Here is a 24,266-nt window from a genome sequence, read left to right as displayed (position 1 = left end):
CAGGATCGAGATCCGGTATTCAGGTAAATGGTTTTACAACTCGGCATTGAAATCCTAGATTGTGATAAAATTCATTATTAGAACTTGGATCAGGTTCGGGATCAGGATTGAAATCCAGCTCAGGATATTCTACTTTACCAAAACAATGATCAGCATCAGAATCAATTTAAAACAAGATCAGAAAAACTGGAATTTTATTTTATTATAATACCAGCAAGGGACCAAAGTTTGAGTGATAGCAGAGAAAAAGTTCTGTTCCATCTACAATCATACAGAAACTCAACAAAACATCAAAATCAAATCACATTTTTTATTTGGAAAAACCATTGATTATTTTCCTAGCTATTGAGTTAACTTAATGCAGTTACAAAATCATAGTTTTTATATGCCGAAAACAATGATTTTTTTTCATGCTTTTGACTTAAATCAATGGTATCTCTCCTTGAAAATGAAAAGATTTAGAAGCAACCAAAAGTGTCAATTTTGAATTCTTTTTTTTTAACGAAATTGTTATTTTTGTGTCTTTCAAGGGTTTGTGCAAATTTTGCAACAGCGTTCTTCTTTCTCTAATTTAAATTCTTTTTGGGCTCCTTCAAAAACAGCCGTCTCATCACTTGATGCAAATCCATTTGACAATTATTTAAGTCACCAACAGCCACCAACCACCGAAAGTCAAAGCAGCAAGTCAGTCACTCAGGTCAACCGAACTGACAGTGATGGATTAAAAATGGTTTTTCATTAGCATTGTCGCCAGCCAGCCAAACGAATGCTGATTTCTGTTGACGTTCTAGTCTAGCATTTTTTTTGTGGTTTTTCACCATTTTGCTTCTGTCAGCGAAGAACGACGACATCCATCCTCTTGGCATTGTGCGCTAATCTGTAAACGGTTTTTTCGGATACTTTCTTGTGGTCGTTATCCGGGGACTGAAATTGTTATACCTAGACTCTCGTTCTTGTGGCTTTTGACGAAGCAATGACTTTTGCAGCTGTATTCATTAAACTTTACACCACTATTAAGCTTCCAAATGGCCAAATTTATTTTATCCACAATTTGTAATTCAACTGTGCGTCATCGCTCAGCCTAATTACTTTAGCAAACTTAATCACTCCCGAGGATGAGACCTGGATGGAGCCCGTTAGCAAATTCAATCATTCCCAAAGTGACTCTGTCGAAAGTTTTGGCCACTGGCTGACTGCCCGGTGGGATCGCAAAAACCCCGTAAGCCAATTGAAGGAACAAGAAGCTGCTCAAATATGAATCTCATTTTCTGGGGCTCAGGAACGAAAAGCTTAAAAGTTATAATCCAAATCCCGAAACCATACTGCTTTGAATTCGCATAAGGGTTCGTTAAAATGTGCTTTTTCCTGTTATGGTGTTCTGCTGCTTCTCCTTCCCCTAAGGAATCACCCCTTGGTAGGAGAGTTCGCTAGGAAGGCTTCGGCCATCCTAGAAGACGATGTTTCCTTTCTCATTTTCTGGCATCTTTCGGAAATTCAGCGGCTCAATTCACGATTGGGGGTGGAGGGCTGGGAAGATGAACGAAAAATTGTCCCGTACAAGAAGACACTCGAGGACCATCTTTCTCACTTTGTAATCCCGGTGATAATCTGTCGAGAAACTTTATTGTATCAACAGTGAAACGGCGGGTGACGTCATGGGGTTCAGGGGGAAAACTGGAGAACGTGAACGAGAAATGGTCGGAAAGTTTGATACCGAGCGTCCTGTCTCGAATTCGGAATCCCTAAAAATGAGTTGTGGATGGGATTCCAAAACACAAACTCAGGACAAAACTCCGAACGAGATAGTGTGACAATTTTACGAACGGCATCATATGCCCCATGAAGATTCATGTTTTAGATTCATTTACAGATTTCTCTCTTTCGTATTTTAACATAAGCTTATTACAGAGACGGTAAAAATGGTTATGGAAAGCATTTTACTTAGCTTTGCTATTAAGAATGATACCATCATACTTCTGCTGGAACCATTTCATGGCGTCTTCCTTCGTGAGACGATGGATGAAACCAATCTTACCAGTCTTGCGTCGTCTCTGGGCAACGTTATAGCCTGGTCGTCCCAAAACGACGTAGAAATCCAATCCATAGATTAAATTATTTAAATTTATGTTAAACAAAACCTTGTTTAGGAAAAAAACACTGCTGATAACTTCAGATAATAAAAAAAATTAAAATTAACGTGTCGAACATCTGTCTTTCAAAAAAGTAGCAATCGGCAAATAGACACTTGCGTTTTTTTATTTATTCCCAATATTTATACGTTATTCAACATTACTTAGAAGTTGTATTCCTTAGACACTGAAAGGTTTTGAATTTATAGAAAGTCTTCAATGAAACATGATCCCGATAAGAAGAGAATAACAAAATTATATCAAGATAAGACATTTTGATATAAAAATTTTACGTTAAAAAATTAAAAATACTAACCTTGCATTCCAGGTTTTATGCAGTGTTTACTTTATACAAATTTTAATGTAGGCAATGTTGAAATGCCTTCTGCCTTGTACTCAAAACTGTTATACATTGTTTCTCACTTGCACAATTCTTGAAAAGTTTGGGTACACTACTTCTGAATCATGCCTGATACAAAAGAAAGAAGATTCAAAGATCCTATAAAAGCTTTCGAAGCCAGCAAATTGAGGCAGAAAAACATCTGTTTGTTTCAAAAGAAACGAAATCGAACGTTGAAATCGAAGATTTTTATATCAAACTATATCTGAATAAGATAACAATATCTCGTTACAATCGGTTTGAATATAAAAGATTTTTGCGTCCTGATTAAAAATCATTTTACTGATTTTTTCTGGCACCTCTGTGAATGTCATTATATTTTTTTAAATAATCAGTTTTAAGCAAAATCAATCTTCGATTACTGAAAAGTCTTATTTAAATGCAAAACAAAAACTGATTTTGAATATTTATTCTTTACTCAATTTTTGTTACTTGATTTTAACAGCTTATTCTTGCTTAAAAGAATAAAGAATAAAGAATAAAAGAATAAGTTACAAAACAAATTAACTAAAAAAACAAATAGGTTCTAAAATCAAATTGGATTTAGGAACATTTTGAATTTTTTTAATTTAGGAAACTGTACTAAGCATTGATTAGGACTGCTAAAGGTTTCGAGATATTCAGGAAAACCTATCTTAAACTCTAAGGTTGCGTACTTTTAAAACTTAAACCTTGAATCTAGAAAAGAATAAAATTGTGTTTAACGTTCGAAATACTAGAAAAAATATAAATATGTCAATGTCCACTGTTTCTAGTTTACACTTTTACGAGATTGAAACTCTCTTAACCATAAAAGATCCAGGTACGTTAAATTTGAAATAATAATATCAATGGTTGGTCTGAGGCTAAACTTTATTCAGGAGACTAGAAGTATAACTCTGAATAAAAACGGAGAACAAAAATATCAGTTACAGGATTTATGATAAAATCTAAACAGTTTATTGAGGAATTGGAATTATATTCTCGGTAAGAAGTAAATGTAAGAATTGCTTTATCAGTCTAATTTGTGAAGATGATGTCCTTTTAAGTAAGAACATTCCAGGGTTATAAAATTTTAAAGACGAATGAAAAGTTTAAAAAATGAAAGATGGCTAAATTGAGCTACAACAATTTTATGTAGAAGCTCAAAGCTTGGATTTTTCCAAAATTATAAGAGTTAAACATTTGAGCATGGCCGTAGGAACGGGAGGGGGTCAGGGTTTAAATCAACTCCCCCTCCCTTCCCATGAGGGTCCAGAAAAAGCAAGTGGGGCTTTCTAACCTACACTCAAAATTTTAAATTCCTAATAAAATTTTAATGATTGAATAAGGATTTTAAATATTAATAATCTTTATTCAGAACTGGTGCCAAAACCTCGAAAACTAATCGCAGGTTCGAAATTCATCTTCAGTGTGTTTTCAGAATACGAAATAATTTCCAGAATATGAAAAAAAAAAACAGAAAATAAAAAACCATCCCGAATTTTTGTTTATCATTTAAATATGAAATTCTTAAACTAGAATGAAGAATACAAACTTATCAGACCTTATAACTGGTGGCTACAGAATTAAAAAACCAGAATAATACTGATCATTCAAAATTCTTTCCTTAATACGAATTTATCAGTAAGATTAAAAATAAAAAAAATCTTAACAATGAATTCAGGTTCAAACCAAAAACACAAAAAATTGATTCAAGTATTCGTGGTTGACATTTTAACAAGTTATCCTTCATTTCAAATTCTGACCTAGAGTTTTAATACAGAATTTTTTTTTAATTTTAGAAACCGTTAAAAAAATCATATTCAGAATTATTATTCTTTATTCTAATTGAGCTCAGAAAAGAGTAAAGTTTTAAAAATATCAAGATGAATATTTCGTGAAAAAAAATCGAATAGCAAGAGATCGTAAACTTATAATTTTGATTGCTAGGTAATCCAATTTAAAAATTTCAAAGATTGAATCATAGTCAATATGTTTACACAATTCAGCTGAAAATCACAAATATATTTGGGTTTTAATTTTTCGAAAATTATCCCCAAAATTTTATTTATGAAATCGTTTTAAATGAAAAGTTTTGCTGATGAAGAAAAATTCGCCTAAACAAGCCAACAGGAAATGCCAAACTTTATTGGTCTAATGAGTAATATTTAATTTTTTCATTTTTTTTTCAAAAGCCAAATTTTGAACCAAAATTTTAACATGGATCGAGTTTGCAAGAATCATATTGAACCATGGCCGTAGGAACGGGGGGGGGGTTTTGGGGGTTAAACCCCTCCCATGAGGGTCCAAAAAAAGCAAGCGAGGTATTCTACTCTACACTCAAAATTTTCAATGCATAATCAAATTATGATAAAAGATAATCAAGAGTATCTATCTGGACTAAAATCTAATGCAAAAACCTCAAAAACCCATCCCAAGATCAAAATTTTGCTGTAGTTTTTCAAAATTTCCACACTTGTTCATAGAATAAGGTTGTCAGATTTTTTGCAGCACGTATTCGGGCTATTTTATATAAAAACCTGGCAATATCCGGGTATTTCATTTCGAAATTGTCAACCAAAATAATACCGGGCAATTTTGGTCAAAATCCAGGAATTGCTCATCAAAAATCTAGAAAAACAAACTTAAAAAAAATTTTCATTCTTTTTTTTTAAACTTGCTGCAAAAATTTTGGACGCATGAATTTAAAAAAAAAAAAACAAAACAATTTGCGTCCGGGCAAAATCCGGGCTTTTCCAATGAAATCCGGGCAACCGGGTCGAACCGGACTTTTCTCAAATTATATACTAAATATCCGGGCGCATCCGGTCAAAACCGGGCAACCTAGCAACCTTATCATAGAAATTCAGGTCTGAATATTAAATTTTAAATTAAACCCATTTTGAAGGTTCTGGTTCCATATTCCCATAACCAAAACTGAATTTCTACATTTTTTCGTATTTCGGATTCTGTATCAAGTTTAGGATTCTTGATTTTCAGATCGAATAATCATAAGAAATAAGGAATGAAAAGCTTGTTTGAAATCCCGGTTCAAATTCTGTTTTGCATTTCTTATCCAATTTGAATAATGTTTTCATGCATTTTCAATATTTTGATAGAGTTTTCCGAAAATGAAAAAAAAGAATTTCGTTTTATATAGAAATGCGATGTTTTTAAACTTTAATTAAACACAAAATTTAAACATATTTGTTGAGAAATTCAAGAAAACTTTAACTTAAAAAATGTTTGTCAATTCAATTTCCAGATTTCAATTTTTTTATTAGAATGAGCTTGTAGACACAATTCAGCTGAAAATCACAAATATAAAGTAGAATTTAAGTTAATTTTACAAGTTTTTATTCATGCAAAATATTTCAAATTATATTTTAAAAAAGATATTAACAGGATTTTTAGTATGAAATTGATTCTTTATGAAAAATATTTCCTTTTGAAGAAACATGTACCTGTTCTTCACCTAAAAAATCTGAACCATTTTTTTTTATTTTTTCGATGTATTGATTAACATTAATATTGTTGCAGTTTTTTCAAGCCAAATTACAAACTAAAATCATAAGTTTAGGTCAAATTTGCATCAAGCTAATTTGATCCGAAAGTTTTTTTTATCTCTTACTGTTTTTTTTTTGAAAATTTTATTTATTTTCATCAAAGGTCTTGGAATTTGCAAAAGAGTTTAGAAGATTGGGCTTGTTTGATTTGAGTATAGAATAAGTTTTTTTTTTCATACTTTGTTTAAAGAGGTTTCATTAAAAAAAAATAGCTCACCTTTTAGGCTAAGGACCACTTTTCTTAAGTTACTTTTTTTAAGTTTTTATTAATGACACTTACCATCCTTGTGGCATTCGTGTCTTTTCTAAAGTTACGATTTCATACGAAAACTATTAATCAGTACTTAAATATGAATAACCATATAGTTGCAAACATAATCTGTTTTAATTTTATTTTATTCGTGTGTTGTTGGGCAAAAAACCATAGGTAAAAATTGGTCACCAAAACCCCCCCCATGAGTCGGTTCTTCCTACGGCCCTGTATTGAACCGTAAAATTTTGATCACTTTATGTTTTGAAAATTTGATTTATAATTTTCATCGATGGAAAAAATCCTAAAATTTACTAAATAGTTTGGTATGTTTTCAAATAAATTGAAGACTTTTTTTAAAAAAAATATTTTGCGCCCAAATCAAATAACCCAAATCTTCCAGATTTTTTAGAAAATTCACTGATTTCAACCATCGATGAACGTAAAATCCCTATTTTGTTTCTGAAGGTTTCATTATACAAACTAAACTAATCATTTTAAACATTCTAAGACGATTTTTCAAAAGTCACTATTTAATATATTATTTAAACACTATTTATGTTGAAGAACAAAAAAATTAATAATCGAACATGTGGAACGAAAAAATTTTTTTTTTCAGTGCCGGCATTGTTTGAGCTAAAACATCATAGAAATAAATCAGTCACCAAACTTCCCTCCATGGAGCGGTTCTTCCTACGACCTTGTATGTTTGAACAAACTCTACTTTATGAAATAAAAATAAAATTTCAATGAGTTCAAAGGTTTTTGATTTATACGATTAATAATTAAAATTAACAATTTTAAATCAATTCGTTTTTTGCTAACTTAAAAACCAATATTAAAATTAAAATCTAATTTTGAAACTATTTTAACTTTCATTTTATCTTAAATTTAGTTTCAGGATAGCAACGCTTTAAAAATTTAAATTTTATGATTTTAAAAAGGCCGAAAAATGTAGATGAAGTACAATTTTACTACTTTTTCTGATACTACTCATGAAAGTCTTTGGAATTAAATAATGAAGATTTTTGCTCACTTAAGAACTTTATTGAAGACTACAAAATAACATGATAAGTCTTTGTAGAATTATCATAGATTTTATTTGGTTTAAATCTTCTTTCAAACTATGTTAAATGCTATTTTATGTGAGATTGGAAAAAAAGATGACATAAAGAAAATTCTTTAACTTTTCGAAAATAAATAAAATTTCTAATGGTATTTGGAAAAATTGTTCATTGTATTATAACTTTTTTTAAATGTTCTTAAGTTTTGCAAATTTGCCTGAAATTTTATAATAAAATTAACCTATTTTTAAACAATTTTTGACGGTCGCCATGGAAGAAAAATTATTATTATGTCACTTTTAAACGTTATCAACTCAACATTTTTAAGTTACGAAATTATTTAACTCAAAGAAGATTAAATAACATCGGAAAAAACGTATAATATTCATTTTAAATGGCCGGAAAATTTTTTAAATCCTTCTTTTGTCACTCGGAGTTGGAACTTCGCGAAGGGGGACAGTAAAAAATAATGCGAAGTACAAATAAATTGCAATAAATTGCACAGAAGCTTGTATGCAACAAAATAGGAAACTATATTGTTGCACAAAACCCATAAATCAAGTAAATTTTTAATAAATAATCCAATAAAATCAAGAAAACAAAAGATGGAATAACTCCCATCTTCTTAAATTTGTTTTTCGGTCTTCTAATCTTTCAGATATTGGAATTTTTTATCGAAATTTTCATAAATTACCGTAAACTGGGGGAACTTTGATCACTTTTTTCATTCATTTTAGAATATTTTGAAAGGGGTTGCTTTTTCGTAATACCTAAAAGCTTTAAAACCCTTACTGAGGTGAGGAGTTTTAATCATGATCATGGATTGCAGTCAATTCAAACGACATTTGTGGTCATAATTAAATGTTTGTTACAAAACTAGATTTCGAGTTTCGGGGTAACTTTGATCACTATGGTTTTTACAACTCCAAATTTATTGTTTTGATGCCATTAAGCACAGAAGGCTCAAAACATCGATAACAGTAATTTTTGTTTGGACTCAATTGAATTTTTCAACGTTTTCTATCAAAAACAAATATACTCTAAAGATGGATAATGTTGCTGCATACATTTAGGGACAAAAATTGTAAACATTTCTCAATATTTTTTGGCCTCGAAATCAAATAAAATTTTACCTTCATGCAATTCCCTTAGTCCTCGTACTGTTCCCATGTTCTTTTTTCCTTCAAACTTTACCATTTGATAGGGTTTTTAGCCATTTTTCCTATACAGGCTTTTTCATGGAAAATGACCGTTTTTTTTTAATCCAAAAATTATCATCAAATGACCATAAAAATAACACTTTAACTTAATCTTAACCAAGAAAAATAGTTGAACTTTCACATTGAACAACCCATTTGCTCCTAAATGCTTAAATTTGATCAGGAGAGATATTTGTTTGTGAGCCTTCAAAAAACCGGATATTTATAGATTTTAAAATTATATTTTAAGTAATATAAGAAATCTCCTTAAACAAACCAAATTTAGCTGATTTGTAACTCAATTTTCAGGCTTTCAAACGTAGTAAACAGTTTTCAGATATTTTAACTTTATACTTAGTTAATGATGATTATCTGCAAAAATTTCATGTTGATCAAAGTTCCCCCAGTTTGCGGTACTTCAAACTTTATTTATTTCTCCCTTCGGGTTTTTTGGAAATTTCGAAGGGGGGGGGGGGGGGGGGGTGACAAAAGAAGAAATTGATGTTTGTTCCAGCCCTACAGCAAAACGTTTTTCGAGAAATCAGAAGTGAAATTATGTATTGAAAAGATTATTTATAATTCAAGTACAGGATAATTTTTCGTAGCCTGTGGCAAAAGATTCCTGAAGCTCCAATTCAAAATAACATTAAAAATTTTATTGAAGTTATTTACTCAGAGAAAACAAAGTTATTTAAAAAAAACAAGTCTGACGAGAGAGAGAGAAAGATACAAAATTCATCAAGAAATAAAAAACAAACATGATGCAAACGTTACATAATCTTCTAAAAGCAGTTCAAAATATCTATCCACAATAAGGCAAATTACATAAGCGAAATCGAGTTGAAAATTTTTAATTTAAATTCTGGTTCAATTTGAGCTTCATTGAAACATATTTCACATTCAACAACAAAATTTAATTTAATTATATTAAAATGGTTTTTCTTGGATAGTAAAATTGTAACCCGAACATGAAATAAAAAACCAAAATTAAATTCAAATTTAATATTGAAAAATCCTAAAATAAATCGTTTAAAAAACGATTGATGAACTAAAATTAAAAGCTATATTCTTAATGAAAGATACATTCAAAATTTCCAGAATTGATCACTAAAATAACCCTCTAGTGCCCAACCACGCCTTTTAGCGAAGTTTCCTTAATAATCAATAAACCGTATTGTAACGTTGGTTTTTCAACTTTTTTTCGATAATTTATCAAAAATATGTTACTATTTTCATCTTTGTTACCAAAAACTGTTTGACAAGCAGTTGTCAAAAGCAACAGCTTAAAGAAGTTTTAAAACTTGAGAAAACTGTAAATGAACCTATTTTCCGAATAATGATCATTTTAAAAGCCTCTGAAAACCTTTTGATGTTAAAAAAATATTGGCAGTTCGGTCAAAGAGTTTCCATCACTCTGAATAGTTTTTTTTTTTTGAGAAAAAAATCCTCAGTTAGAACGGAGAGAGATTAAACGTAAAGTCCGTTTGAAGGCGGGGTTGGGGAAGTAAGGCAACAAATAGAAACATATGCACAATATTAACTTTTTATATAAGTTTAAATCTCTCAGTAAATTGTCGGCTATTTTTAACTTAAACTGCATGAAAATATAGCTATGGGTCAAATGGGTTAAGTTGACAAAAATTTTTCAACACGTGTCTAAACTCAAGGCCGGACAAAACTGAACAATTTTATACAAAAACTTGGCAAAATTCGGATATTTGATTTAAAAATTGATGATCATAAATTCGGGCAATATCCAAGAAAATTTTGTCAAAATTCAGAAATTATTCAACAAACATCAAGAAAAAATTGAAAAAAACAATCATGAAAACTCTTTGACAGATTTTAAATTGGATTTAAGGCTTCCAAAAAACCTAAAATAATTAATTTTATAAAACTTGCTAAAAAATTCTTTTTGAAGGCATAAATTAAAAAAATTACAACACAATTTCTATTACCGTCAAACGGGGCATCATGCAACAGCGGGTTTCGATGCAACATTTATATAACACTACATTAAATCAATTTTTTATTTAATGAATTGTAATAAGGTTATCTTTTAATGGTCGCAAAATGATGATGACATAATTTCTCACATCTTAAGCTAGTTTTCTTAAGTTTTTTATTTTTATGTGAAATTTGAAAAATCGAGCAATAAATGTACAAATTTTAACATTTTTTTATGCCGAAAAAAACTTTACCCAGTATGACGGATCGGCTTGATAATATTACCTACAAACTTTTTACTGGTTTCCTCATTGCATACCAACATTGTTGGTGTAAAAATATTTTTCGAATAATCACCCAATTTTTTTAAATAAATATTTTTAAAATTCCGTTAGGTGTCTGGGGTTAAATGCAACAAAATGCAAATCAAAGAAATACCTTGTAAATCTCGTTTCCATGTGTTGGAATATGAATGTTTTGCATCACGCGTTTGTAAACATTGGAATTTCATTCATCCAAACATTTATTTTAATGATTTCTGCTTTTAGAATTTTTCGTAGTATTATTTAACCCCTAAATGTATGCAGCATCTTCATTTTCAGAAAAAAATGTGAAAATTAGGTATTACAGACCCAAAAACTACTGGAATTGGTGTTGTCATGCGTAATGATCTTTTAGGCATCGCTAATATATTAAAAACTATAAATTTTCGTACGTGTTCATAAGATTTTTCATTAAAAACAAAGTTTGTTGCAAGTTACCCCATTTTCTAAGGAGGGTAAAAATCGCATGTTTTTAGAAAATTAAAAAAACTGAAGAAACCTAAAATTTTTCTAACTACACCAATTTGAGACCCCAGCATCCTTAAAACTTTTGATGCATAAGGGGTGGGATTAATTGTGAACATAAGTTTTTAAGAAGCCATTGAAGTTGAAAATTGTTGCATGTTGCCCCGGTTGACGGTACTTCGTTGGATTTGTAAAATAAAGTGAATCAATTCAGGCAAAATCCGGGCATTTTTCAATGAAATCCAGGAAAACGGGCAGGCAGGACTGTTCTCAAATAAAGCATTAAATATCCGGGCAAACCCGGATGAAACCTGGCAACCTTAGCTATGAGTCAGTTTAAAATTGTTTCAAAATTTAGGAAAAATGGTTGATTTGTGTAAAAACAACAATCGAATAAGTAATGAAAGTCAAGTTCCTTAGCCCCTGTAGTTATTCGATTTTTGGAAAAATTGTCAAAAAAAATTTCTGATCCGTAAAGTTTTTCGTAGAACAAAAGTTGGTTATAATCATCAATCTAAGCTTCTGTGAATTTTTGAGCGATATAAAAATTTTAATTCTAGAGGGTTAAAAGTTGGAGATTGGAGAGATACTGATCTTTTTTAAAAGTTACTATGGAAATTTTCAAACTCTGCATATAAAATTTTGCTTTTGACAGAATATGTGAAGGAAATGCAGCTGGAAGATTGAGCTGGAAGATTTAACAAGAAAATTTTTGATTCCTTTACGAAAGCCTACAAGCAAATTATAAACTTTTATATCTCATTAAAGTGCTGAATTGAAATTTCAAGAAGATGATTTTTTTGTTTGTAGATTCTTTATTTGAAATGGTTCATATCTCAAGGTTCTAAGGAGCAAAACACAGTTTTCATAACATTTACAATTTTCTTCTTAGCTTAGCACTTTATTTTAAAAGGAAAAGGAAATTTTTAATATTTAAGAAAATGAAGCTGATCAAAAAACTTCGAAAACGTGGTCAAAATTCTACAATGTATAACCAATAGAATGAACTCTAACCATGAAGGTGGTTGTTTTGTGAAGCATTGAAATCCAGGATGAAATGTCAACGTTTGAATAAAATGGTTAAGCAACAATATTTTCATTTGTCATTTGTCTAACAAATACCTTTTCTGTTCGATTTTCAAAGTTGCTAAAGAAATGTTCGAAAACAAAAACAAAGATCTTTTTGATTTTTCATCATATTTTCATGTTCCTACAAGATCTAAACATCGAAACCAATATTTTGGAATAATTCACTAATCTTTTTGAAGAGCGCTTAAATTTCTGATTTAATATTAAAGCTTTAAGCTATTTAAAAAAAATCTTTTATTATTCTTATGCAGTGACTAAAATTTTCTTTAAACTGAGAAACTCTAGAATTTTTGAAATTTTGTCATTCCTGGTACTTTATCAAGGAATTTTCAACTTCTTTATATTCTGTAGGGGAATGAGCATAATTGGTCTCCGGTAACTGGAATCTCTAACAAAATTCTAATGTTGCAGAAAAACTCTGCCTTATGATGCAAAACACAGTGCTGTTACCTTAGAAAGTTAAAAAAATCTAAGTTATTGACATCTGATGAAAAATCTAAACACTGAGACTTGAAGATCTTTTTTCATAATTTTCGAATGTTTCCAACATTTACAAAATTAATTAAAAATATTGATTCTAAAATGTCAATTGTTGAAGAATGAAATGCCTCAACTTTAGAGTAAAGACGAAATTTTTTAATTTTTATTGGAAAATTTTTCTGGGTTCAATTATTCACTTGATTTAAATGTTTTTCAATCAAATGAATCGTAACAACCATCATCATCAAATAATCAAATAATAATAAATAATAGTCCGCAAGTTGAAGCAATTTTTTTTTAAACCGAGTTTTGTCAATTTTTTAAATGTGCTCAAATATGGTCAGATTTTCAAAAGAAAGGAACGTTTTTACTAAAGAAGTCAATCGATGCTTATGAAAAGTTAGAATTTGGATTATCATCTTCTATATAGTATCTTATTTTATTTAAAGGAGTCCATCGATTGTATTTAGAATTATAAAATCCAAAACCAATTCAGAACATTGCAATACTAAGGCTTTCATAAAATTTTGTTGTTTTTGGGATAATTTTTTCTTCTCGTTTTCATTCAGCTGTTAACTTGTTGATCTAGAAATGCTTCAATATTTTATAACCCGAATTTGATGAGACGAATACAAATAATTCCCAAAACTGTTTTCCCAAATATTTCCCTCGAACATTATCCCACAGTGTTTTTTGTTTATCTACCGTTTCCTTTTGGCTCTTTCCGGAAAAACTCTGCACCTGAACGAGAGAGCATCCGAAAGTGATGCCCCAAAGAGAAAAAGTTGGACAGATTTACCTTTGCCATTCGGGACTCTTCGGACCTAGCTTCTGTTCTGGTGGGGGCGGCCAAAAGTGTTGCCTGCATAAATTTGTATAATGTACACTTTCCTTGAGTTAAAAAGCGACCTGCTGCTTCCTTGAATCCCATTTTTTTTGGTACTTCTGTTCTCTCGAATGCCTTGGTAAGTTTGTTTGTGTGCCCTGGATAACACCGTTGCCGGAGTGTCATTTCCCTGAACCAAACCGATATCTGATTTGCGAAAACCGACGGGCGGAATGAAACGGAATGAAGGCTGAAACTGGCCCGCATCCAAATTAAAGCTTAGCGGAGAATAACTGTAGAATAAATTTATCGCCTCAGGGAGTTTGGAACCTTTTTAAACATCATAATATTGTTCACCGAAGGTGTTACTTGATGTGGATCTTCAAAGGAGGTATTTTTTATTCAATTTTAGGGTTTCAATGTTCACCATAAATAAAAGATTTAAGTTTTAGACTGCATTTCGTCAATTAATTAGAAAATGAGAGATACAATTAAAAAATAATCTAAAAAACAGTTTGCAATATCTGTTAACAAGAAACTCATCCCTCAAATCACAAACATCAGAAAAACTAACCATAAAACCACCGAAAGTACCCAGCTGTAAACGATTATTGACCGTTCTCGTCGAGCTAATGATGATTGATTGGGTTTGCATTTTTGCGAATGGCTAGCAATCGAAAACATCTAAAAATTGAACCCCCATCAATAACAGAAAGGGTTGGTTTTAAAGTTTCCCAAGCGATGAAGAGCAAAGGGGGCACAAAAAAAACTCTACTCCAGACCTACATAGGTCTGGGAAATAAAAAAGAAATGACCGAAGCATGACCTTTCAATAATTTTTCCCCGGGAAACGTGATCTTTCGAGAGGTCTGTTGAAATAACGTCTGTCGGAAAAAACATAACCCTTTATTTTGTTCGGGAAACCTGAAATATTCAAGGTGAAGGTTGAAACGATGGTCATTGAAGGTTGAAAACGGTGTCCAATTGAATCTAAATGAGGTAGTCCATAAAGAAAAATTTTAGTCAAATTTTTTGAATTTATATTTTTGAAAATATATTTAAAAAAAAATAAACAGTGAGGGTTTCATACTACTATTTAAAATTTTTGGATTTTTTTTGATTTGTCAAAAAAGGGCGTTTCATGTCCATTTTCTACGAAGTTTGAATTCAAATTGAAGTGGCTATATTGTGATGAAATTTTTGTGACAAATTTTCGATATTTCCGTGTCACTTCAAAAGCATTCAAGAAATATATTTTTCACAAATTGAATCAATTTTGTCATTTATGTAATTTTTGAAATTTTTGTAATTTTTATCAATTTTGTCATTTTTCAATTTTTTTTAATTTTTGTAATTTCTGTAATTTTTGTAATTTTTGTCATTTTTGTAATTTTTGTAATTTTTGTAATTTTTGTAATTTTTGTAATTTTTGTAATTTTTGTAATTTTTGTAATTTTTGTAATTTTTGTAATTTTTGTAATTTTTGTAATTTTTGTAATTTTTGTAATTTTTGTAATTTTTGTCATTTTTGTCATTTTTGTCATTTTTGTAATTTTTGTCATTTTTATAATTTTTATAATTTTTGTAATTTTTGTAATTTTTGTAATTTTTGTAATTTTTGTAATTTTTGTAATTTTTGTATTTTTTGTAATTTTTGTAATTTTTGAAATTTTTGTCATTTTTGTCATTTTTGTAATTTTTGTAATTTTTGTAATTTTTGTAATTTTTGTAATTTTTGTAAATTTTGTAATTTTTGTAATTTTTGTAATTTTTGTAATTTTTTTGTAATTTTTGTAATTTTTGTAATTTTTGTAATTTTTGTAATTTTTGTAATTTTTGTAATTTTTGTAATTTTTGTAATTTTTGTAATTTTTGTAATTTTTGTAATTTTTGTAATTTTTGTAATTTTTGTAATTTTTGTAATTTTTGTAATTTTTGTAATTTATGTAATTGTTGTCATTTTTGTCATTTTTGTCATTTTTGTCATTTTTGTCATTTTTGTCATTTTTGTCATTTTTGTCATTTTTGTCATTTTTGTCATTTTTGTCATTTTTGTCATTTTTGTCATTTTTGTCATTTTTGTCATTTTTGTCATTTTTGTCATTTTTGTCATTTTTGTCATTTTTGTCATTTTTGTCATTTTTGTCATTTTTGTCATTTTTGTCATTTTTGTCATTTTTGTCATTTTTGTCATTTTTGTCATTTTTGTCATTTTTGTCATTTTTGTCATTTTTGTCATTTATGTCATTTTTGTCATTTTTGTCATTTTTGTCATTTTTGTCATTTTTGTCATTTTTGTCATTTTTGTCATTTTTGTCATTTTTGTCATTTTTGTCATTTTTGTCATTTTTGTCATTTTTGTCATTTTTGTCATTTTTGTCATTTTTGTCATTTATGTCATTTTTGTCATTTTTGTCATTTTTGTCATTTTTGTCATTTTTGTCATTTTTGTCATTTTTGTCATTTTTGTCATTTTTGTCATTTTTGTCATTTTTGTCATTTTTGTCATTTTTGTCATTTTTGTCATTTTTGTCATTTTTGTCATTTTTGTCATTTTTGTCATTTTTGTCATTTTTGTCATTTTTGTCATTTTTGTCATTTTTGTCATTTTTGTCATTTTTGTCATTTTTGTCATTTTTGTCATTTTTGTCATTTTTGTCATTTTTGTCATTTTTGTCATTTTTGTCATTTTTGTCATTTTTGTCATTTTTGTCATTTTTGTCATTTTTGTCATTTTTGTCATTTTTGTCATTTTTGTCATTTTTGTCATTTATGTCATTTTTGTCATTTTTGTCATTTTTGTCATTTTTGTCATTTTTGTCATTTTTGTCATTTTTGTCATTTTTGTCATTTTTGTCATTTTTGTCATTTTTGTCATTTTTGTCATTTTTGTCATTTTTGTCATTTTTGTCATTTTTGTCATTTTTGTCATTTTTGTCATTTTTGTCATTTTTGTCATTTTTGTCATTTTTGTCATTTTTGTCATTTTTGTCATTTTTGTCATTTTTGTCATTTTTGTCATTTTTGTCATTTTTGTCATTTTTGTCATTTTTGTCATTTTTGTCATTTTTGTCATTTTTGTCATTTTTGTCATTTTTGTCATTTTTGTCATTTTTGTCATTTTTGTCATTTTTGTCATTTTTGTCATTTTTGTCATTTTTGTCATTTTTGTCATTTTTGTCATTTTTGTTATTTTTGTCATTTTTGTCATTTTTGTCATTTTTGTCATTTTTGTCATTTTTGTTATTTTTAACATTTTTGTCATTTTTGTCATTTTTGTCATTTTTGTCATTTTTGTCATTTTTGTCATTTTTGTCATTTTTGTCATTTTTGTCATTTTTGTCATTTTTGTCATTTTTGTCATTTTTGTCATTTTTGTCATTTTTGTCATTTTTGTCATTTTTGTCATTTTTGTCATTTTTGTCATTTTTGTCATTTTTGTCATTTTTGTCATTTTTGTCATTTTTGTCATTTTTGTCATTTTTGTCATTTTTGTCATTTTTGTCATTTTTGTCATTTTTGTCATTTTTGTCATTTTTGTCATTTTTGTCATTTTTGTCATTTTTGTCATTTTTGTCATTTTTGTCATTTTTGTCATTTTTGTCATTTTTGTCATTTTTGTCATTTTTGTCATTTTTGTCATTTTTGTCATTTTTGTCATTTTTGTCATTTTTGTCATTTTTGTCATTTTTGTCATTTTTGTCATTTTTGTCATTTTTGTCATTTTTGTCATTTTTGTCATTTTTGTCATTTTTGTCATTTTTGTCATTTTTGTCATTTTTGTCATTTTTGTCATTTTTGTCATTTTTGTCATTTTTGTCATTTTTGTCATTTTTGTCATTTTTGTCATTTTTGTCATTTTTGTCATTTTTGTCATTTTTGTCATTTTTGTCATTTTTGTCATTTTTGTCATTTTTGTCATTTTTGTCATTTTTGTCATTTTTGTCATTTTTGTCATTTTTGTCATTTTTGTCATTTTTGTCATTTTTGTCATTTTTGTCATTTTTGTCATTTTTGTCATTTTTGTCATTTTTGTCATTTTTGTCATTTTTGTCATTTTTGTCATTTTTGTCATTTTTGTCATTTTTGTCATTTTTGTCATTTTTGTCATTTTTGTCATTTTTGTCATTTTTGTCATTTTTGTCATTTTTGTCATTTTTGTCATTTTTGTCATTTTTGTCATTTTTGTCATTTTTGTCATTTTTGTCATTTTTGTCATTTTTGTCATTTTTGTCATTTTTGTCATTTTTGTCATTTTTGTCATTTTTGTCATTTTTGTCATTTTTGTAATTTTTGCCATTTTTGTCATTTTTGTCATTTTTGTCATTTTTGTCATTTTTGTCATTTTTGTCATTTTTGTCATTTTTGTCATTTTTGTCATTTTTGTCATTTTTGTCATTTTTGTCATTTTTGTCATTTTTGTCATTTTTGTCATTTTTGTCATTTTTGTCATTTTTGTCATTTTTGTCATTTTTGTCATTTTTGTCATTTTTGTCATTTTTGTCATTTTTGTCATTTTTGTCATTTTTGTCATTTTTGTCATTTTTGTCATTTTTGTCATTTTTGTCATTTTTGTCATTTTTGTCATTTTTGTCATTTTTGTCATTTTTGTCATTTTTGTCATTTTTGTCATTTTTGTCATTTTTGTCATTTTTGTCATTTTTGTCATTTTTGTCATTTTTGTCATTTTTGTCATTTTTGTCATTTTTGTCATTTTTGTCATTTTTGTCATTTTTGTCATTTTTGTCATTTTTGTCATTTTTGTCATTTTTGTCATTTTTGTCATTTTTGTCATTTTTGTCATTTTTGTCATTTTTGTCATTTTTGTCATTTTTGTCATTTTTGTCATTTTGTCATTTTCGTCATTTTTGTCATTTTTGTCATTTTTGTCATTTTTGGTCATTTTTTGTCATTTTTGTCATTTTTGTCATTTTTGTCATTTTCGTCATTTTTGTCATTTTTGTCATTTTTGTCATTTTTGTCATTTTTGTCATTTTTGTCATTTTTGTCATTTTTGTCATTTTTGTCATTTTTGTCATTTTTGTCATTTTTGTCATTTTTGTCATTTTTGTCATTTTTGTCATTTTTGTCATTTTTGTCATTTTTGTCATTTTTGTCATTTTTGTCATTTTTGTCATTTTTGTCATTTTTGTCATTTTTGTCATTTTTGTCATTTTTGTCATTTTTGTCATTTTTGTCATTTTTGTCATTTTTGTCATTTTTGTCATTTTTGTCATTTTTTGTCATTTTTTGTCATTTTTGTCATTTTTGTCATTTTTGTCATTTTTGTCATTTTTGTCATTTTTGTCATTTTTGTCATTTTTGTCATTTTTGTCATTTTTGTCATTTTTGTCATTTTTGTCATTTTTGTCATTTTTGTCATTTTTGTCATTTTTGTCATTTTTGTCATTTTTGTCATTTTTGTCATTTTTGTCATTTTTGTCATTTTTGTCATTTTTGTCATTTTTGTCATTTTTGTCATTTTTGTCATTTTTGTCATTTTTGTCATTTTTGTCATTTTTGTCATTTTTGTCATTTTTGTCATTTTTGTCATTTTTTGTCATTTTTGTCATTTTTGTCATTTTTGTCATTTTTGTCATTTTTGTCATTTTGTCATTTTTGTCATTTTGTCATTTTTGTCATTTTTGTCATTTTTGTCATTTTTGTCATTTTTGTCATTTTTGTCATTTTTGTCATTTTTTGTCATTTTTGTCATTTTTTGTCATTTTTGTCATTTTGTCATTTTTGTCATTCTTGTCATTTTGTCATTTTTGTCATTTTTGTCATTTTTGTCATTTTTGTCATTTTTGTCATTCTTGTCATTTTTGTCATTTTTGTCATTTTTGTCATTTTTGTCATTTTTGTCATTTTTGTCATTTTTGTCATTTTTGTCATTTTTGTCATTTTTGTCATTTTTGTCATTTTTGTCATTTTTGTCATTTTTTGTCATTTTTGTCATTTTTGTCATTTTTGTCATTTTTGTCATTTTTGTCAATTTTGTCATTTTTGCCATTTTTATCATTTTTGTCATTTTTGTCATTTTTGTCATTTTTGTCATTTTTGTCATTTTTGTCATTTTTGTCATTTTTGTCATTTTTGTCATTTTTGTCATTTTTGTCATTTTTGTCATTTTTGTCATTTTTGTCATTTTTGTCATTTTTTGTCATTTTTGTCATTTTTGTCATTTTTGTCATTTTTGTCATTTTTGTCATTTTTGTCATTTTTGTCATTTTTGTCATTTTTGTCATTTTTGTCATTTTTGTTCATTTTTTGTCATTTTTGTCATTTTTGTCATTTTTGTCATTTTTGTCATTTTTGTCAATTTTTGTCATTTTTGTCATTTTTGTCATTTTGTCATTTTTGTCATTTTTGTAATTTTTGTAATTTTGTCATTTTTGTCATTTTTGTCATTTTTGTCATTTTTGTCATTTTTGTCATTTTTGTCATTTTTGTCATTTTTGTCATTTTTGTCATTTTTGTCATTTTTGTCATTTTTGTCATTTTTGTCATTTTTGTCATTTTTGTCATTTTTGTCATTTTTGTCATTTTTGTCATTTTGTCATTTTTGTCATTTTTGTCATTTTTGTCATTTTTGTCATTTTTGTCATTTTTGTCATTTTTGTCATTTTTGTCATTTTTGTCATTTTTGTCATTTTTGTCATTTTTGTCATTTTTGTCATTTTTGTCATTTTTGTCATTTTTGTCATTTTTGTCATTTTTGTCATTTTTGTCATTTTTGTCATTTTTGTCATTTTTGTCATTTTTGTCATTTTTGTCATTTTTGTCATTTTTGTCATTTTTGTCATTTTTGTCATTTTTGTCATTTTTGTCATTTTGTCATTTTTGTCATTTTTGTCATTTTTGTCATTTTTGTCATTTTGTCATTTTTGTCATTTTTGTCATTTTTGTCATTTTTGTCATTTTTGTCATTTTTGTCATTTTTGTCATTTTTGTCATTTTTGTCATTTTTGTCATTTTTGTCATTTTTGTCATTTTTGTCATTTTTGTCATTTTTGTCATTTTTGTCATTTTTGTCATTTTTGTCATTTTTGTCATTTTTGTCATTTTTGTCATTTTTGTCATTTTGTCATTTTTGTCATTTTTGTCATTTTTGTCATTTTTGTCATTTTTGTCATTTTTGTCATTTTTGTCATTTTTGTCATTTTTGTCATTTTGTCATTTTTGTCATTTTTGTCATTTTGTCATTTTTGTCATTTTTGTCATTTTTGTCATTTTTTGTCATTTTTGTCATTTTTGTCATTTTTGTCATTTTTGTCATTTTGTCATTTTTGTCATTTTTGTTATTTTTGTCATTTTTGTCATTTTTGTCATTTTTGTCATTTTTTGTCATTTTTGTCATTTTTGTCATTTTTGTCATTTTTGTCATTTTTGTCATTTTTGTCATTTTTGTCATTTTTGTCATTTTTGTCATTTTTGTCATTTTTGTCATTTTTGTCATTTTTGTCATTTTTGTCATTTTTGTCATTTTTGTCCATTTTTGTCATTTTTGTCATTTTTGTCATTTTTGTCATTTTTGTCATTTTTGTCATTTTTGTCATTTTTGTCATTTTTGTCAATTTTTGTCATTTTTGTCATTTTTTGTCATTTTTGTCATTTTTGTCATTTTTGTCATTTTTGTCATTTTTGTCATTTTTGTCATTTTTGTCATTTTTGTCATTTTTGTCATTTTTGTCATTTTTGTCATTTTTGTCATTTTTGTCATTTTTGTCATTTTTGTCATTTTTGTCATTTTTGTCATTTTTGTCATTTTTGTCATTTTTGTCATTTTTGTCATTTTTGTCATTTTTGTCATTTTTGTCATTTTTGTCATTTTTGTCATTTTTGTCATTTTTTGTCATTTTTGTCATTTTTGTCATTTTTGTCATTTTTGTCAATTTTTGTCATTTTTGTCATTTTTGTCATTTTTGTCATTTTTGTCATTTTTGTCATTTTTGTCATTTTTGTCATTTTTGTCATTTTTGTCATTTTTGTCATTTTTGTCATTTTTGTCATTTTGTCATTTTTGTCATTTTTGTCATTTTTGTCATTTTTTGTCATTTTGTCATTTTTGTCATTTTTGTCATTTTTGTCATTTTTGTCATTTTTGTCATTTTTTGTCATTTTTGTCATTTTTGTCATTTTTGTCATTTTTGTCATTTTTGTCATTTTTGTCATTTTTGTCATTTTTGTCATTTTTGTCATTTTTGTCATTTTTGTCATTTTTGTCATTTTTGTCATTTTTGTCATTTTTGTCATTTTTGTCATTTTTGTCATTTTTGTCATTTTTGTCATTTTTGTCATTTTTGTCATTTTTGTCATTTTTGTCATTTTTGTCATTTTTGTCATTTTTGTCATTTTTGTCATTTTTGTCATTTTTGTCATTTTTGTCATTTTTGTCATTTTGTCATTTTTGTCATTTTTGTCATTTTTGTCATTTTTGTCATTTTTGTCATTTTTGTCATTTTTGTCATTTTTGTCATTTTTGTCATTTTTGTCATTTTTGTCATTTTTGTCATTTTTGTCATTTTTGTCATTTTTGTCATTTTTGTCATTTTTGTCATTTTTGTCATTTTGTCATTTTTGTCATTTTTGTCATTTTTGTCATTTTGTCATTTGTCATTTTTGTCATTTTTGTCATTTTTGTTATTTTTGTTATTTTTGTCATTTGTTTTTGTCATTTTTGTCATTTTTGTCATTTTTGTCATTTTTGTCTTGTCATTTTTGTCATTTTTGTCATTTTTGTCATTTTTGTCATTTTTGTCATTTTTGTCATTTTTGTCATTTTTGTCATTTTTGTCATTTTGTCATTTTTGTCCATTTTTGTCATTTTTGTCATTTTTGTCATTTTTGTCATTTTTGTCATTTTTGTCATTTTTGTCATTTTTGTCATTTTTGTCATTTTTGTCATTTTTTGTCATTTTTGTCATTTTTGTCATTTTTGTCATTTTTGTCATTTTTGTCATTTTTGTCATTTTTGTCATTTTTGTCATTTTTTGTCATTTTTGTCATTTTTGTCATTTTTGTCATTTTTGTCATTTTTGTCATTTTTGTCATTTTTGTCATTTTTGTCATTTTTGTCATTTTTGTCATTTTTGTCATTTTTGTCATTTTTGTCATTTTTGTCATTTTTGTCATTTTTGTCATTTTTGTCATTTTTGTCATTTTTGTCATTTTTGTCATTTTTGTCATTTTTGTCATTTTTGTCATTTTGTCATTTTTGTCATTTTTGTCATTTTTGTCATTTTTGTCATTTTTGTCATTTTTTGTCTTTTTTGTCATTTTTGTCATTTTTGTCATTTTTGTCATTTTTGTCATTTTTGTCATTTTTGTCATTTTTGTCATTTTTGTCATTTTTGTCATTTTTGTCATTTTTGTCATTTTTGTCATTTTTGTCATTTTTGTCATTTTTGTCATTTTGTCATTTTGTCATTTTTGTCATTTTTTGTCATTTTTGTCATTTTTGTCATTTTTTGTCATTTTTGTCATTTTTTGTCATTTTGTCATTTTTGTCATTTTTGTCATTTCTGTCATGCTAATTTTTGTTTTATTTTTCTCAATTTTTTATAATTTATTTCCTGGTCAGTTTCTTGTGTGGTTTATTTATTTTCTTATTCATTTATATTTTGGTAGTATGTTTTATAAAGATTTGAATTTAAATAATAATCAAAAACAATCTTTTGCAATTTTCCTGTTTTTTATTTTTTTCATTTGATGTTGGTTTTGGTCCTAGTTATTTATTTTTATTGTCATACATCATTAATTCTAATAGATTTGGGAATATTAATAATTCAGTTAGATAAGTTAGTTAGATCAAGTTATTTTCTTTATTTTTTGTCAGTGTTTTTTTTTTGTTAAGGTCTTGAAAAGGGTTAACGCATTCCGATTCTACTTACTATTTTTAGATGCAAAACTTTCTCAAGTGGATAAATTTACCTGGAAAAAAGAGAGAGAGAAAAAAAAACCTTGATGAGATTTTTTTCCTAAATCAACCTTGGAATTTTGAAAGGTTGTTTAACCGGGGCGAATATTTTTATAACGACGAATCAATCCTTTTCCCTCATCATCCCAGCTTAGAAAGCGAGAAGAAAAGAAAAACGAAATCAATCCACTTTAACGAAAATCCTCCGTCTCGATAAAAGGCACATGTCTTTTCACATCAACAACCAGAATTTGATCGTTTCCCAGGAAATTTCTTCCATTTCTGGTGATTTGTTGTAGGTTCCATGGTCTACGAGATGGATTTTCCAGCTTGATCGAAAAGATTTCTCGTTCCCACAAATATCTTGGGGAAAGCTCATAAAAACCCATTTAGGTGTTCATCTTCAGACAGAACTCAAAATCACCCTGAGCTCATCGTCAGCATGTCAGCATCAGTGATATTATCATTATCATCGTCATCGCCATGAATAACGCCATTTCCAAATCATATCGACTTTAATTAGAGGATTGGCTGTTTTTTTTTGGGGGGGGGGGGGTTTGATGAGCTTTTTTGTTCCTTTTTCTCCATCTCTGACTGCCTTCAATTGATTGAGATACTGCAGACAACGGTGAGTTCATATAAGCACGC

The sequence above is a fragment of the Uranotaenia lowii genome, chromosome 2 (genome assembly GCF_029784155.1).
Source record: "Uranotaenia lowii strain MFRU-FL chromosome 2, ASM2978415v1, whole genome shotgun sequence".
Lineage (NCBI taxonomy): Eukaryota > Metazoa > Arthropoda > Insecta > Diptera > Culicidae > Uranotaenia > Uranotaenia lowii.
Note: the sequence above shows the minus strand (reverse complement) of the source record.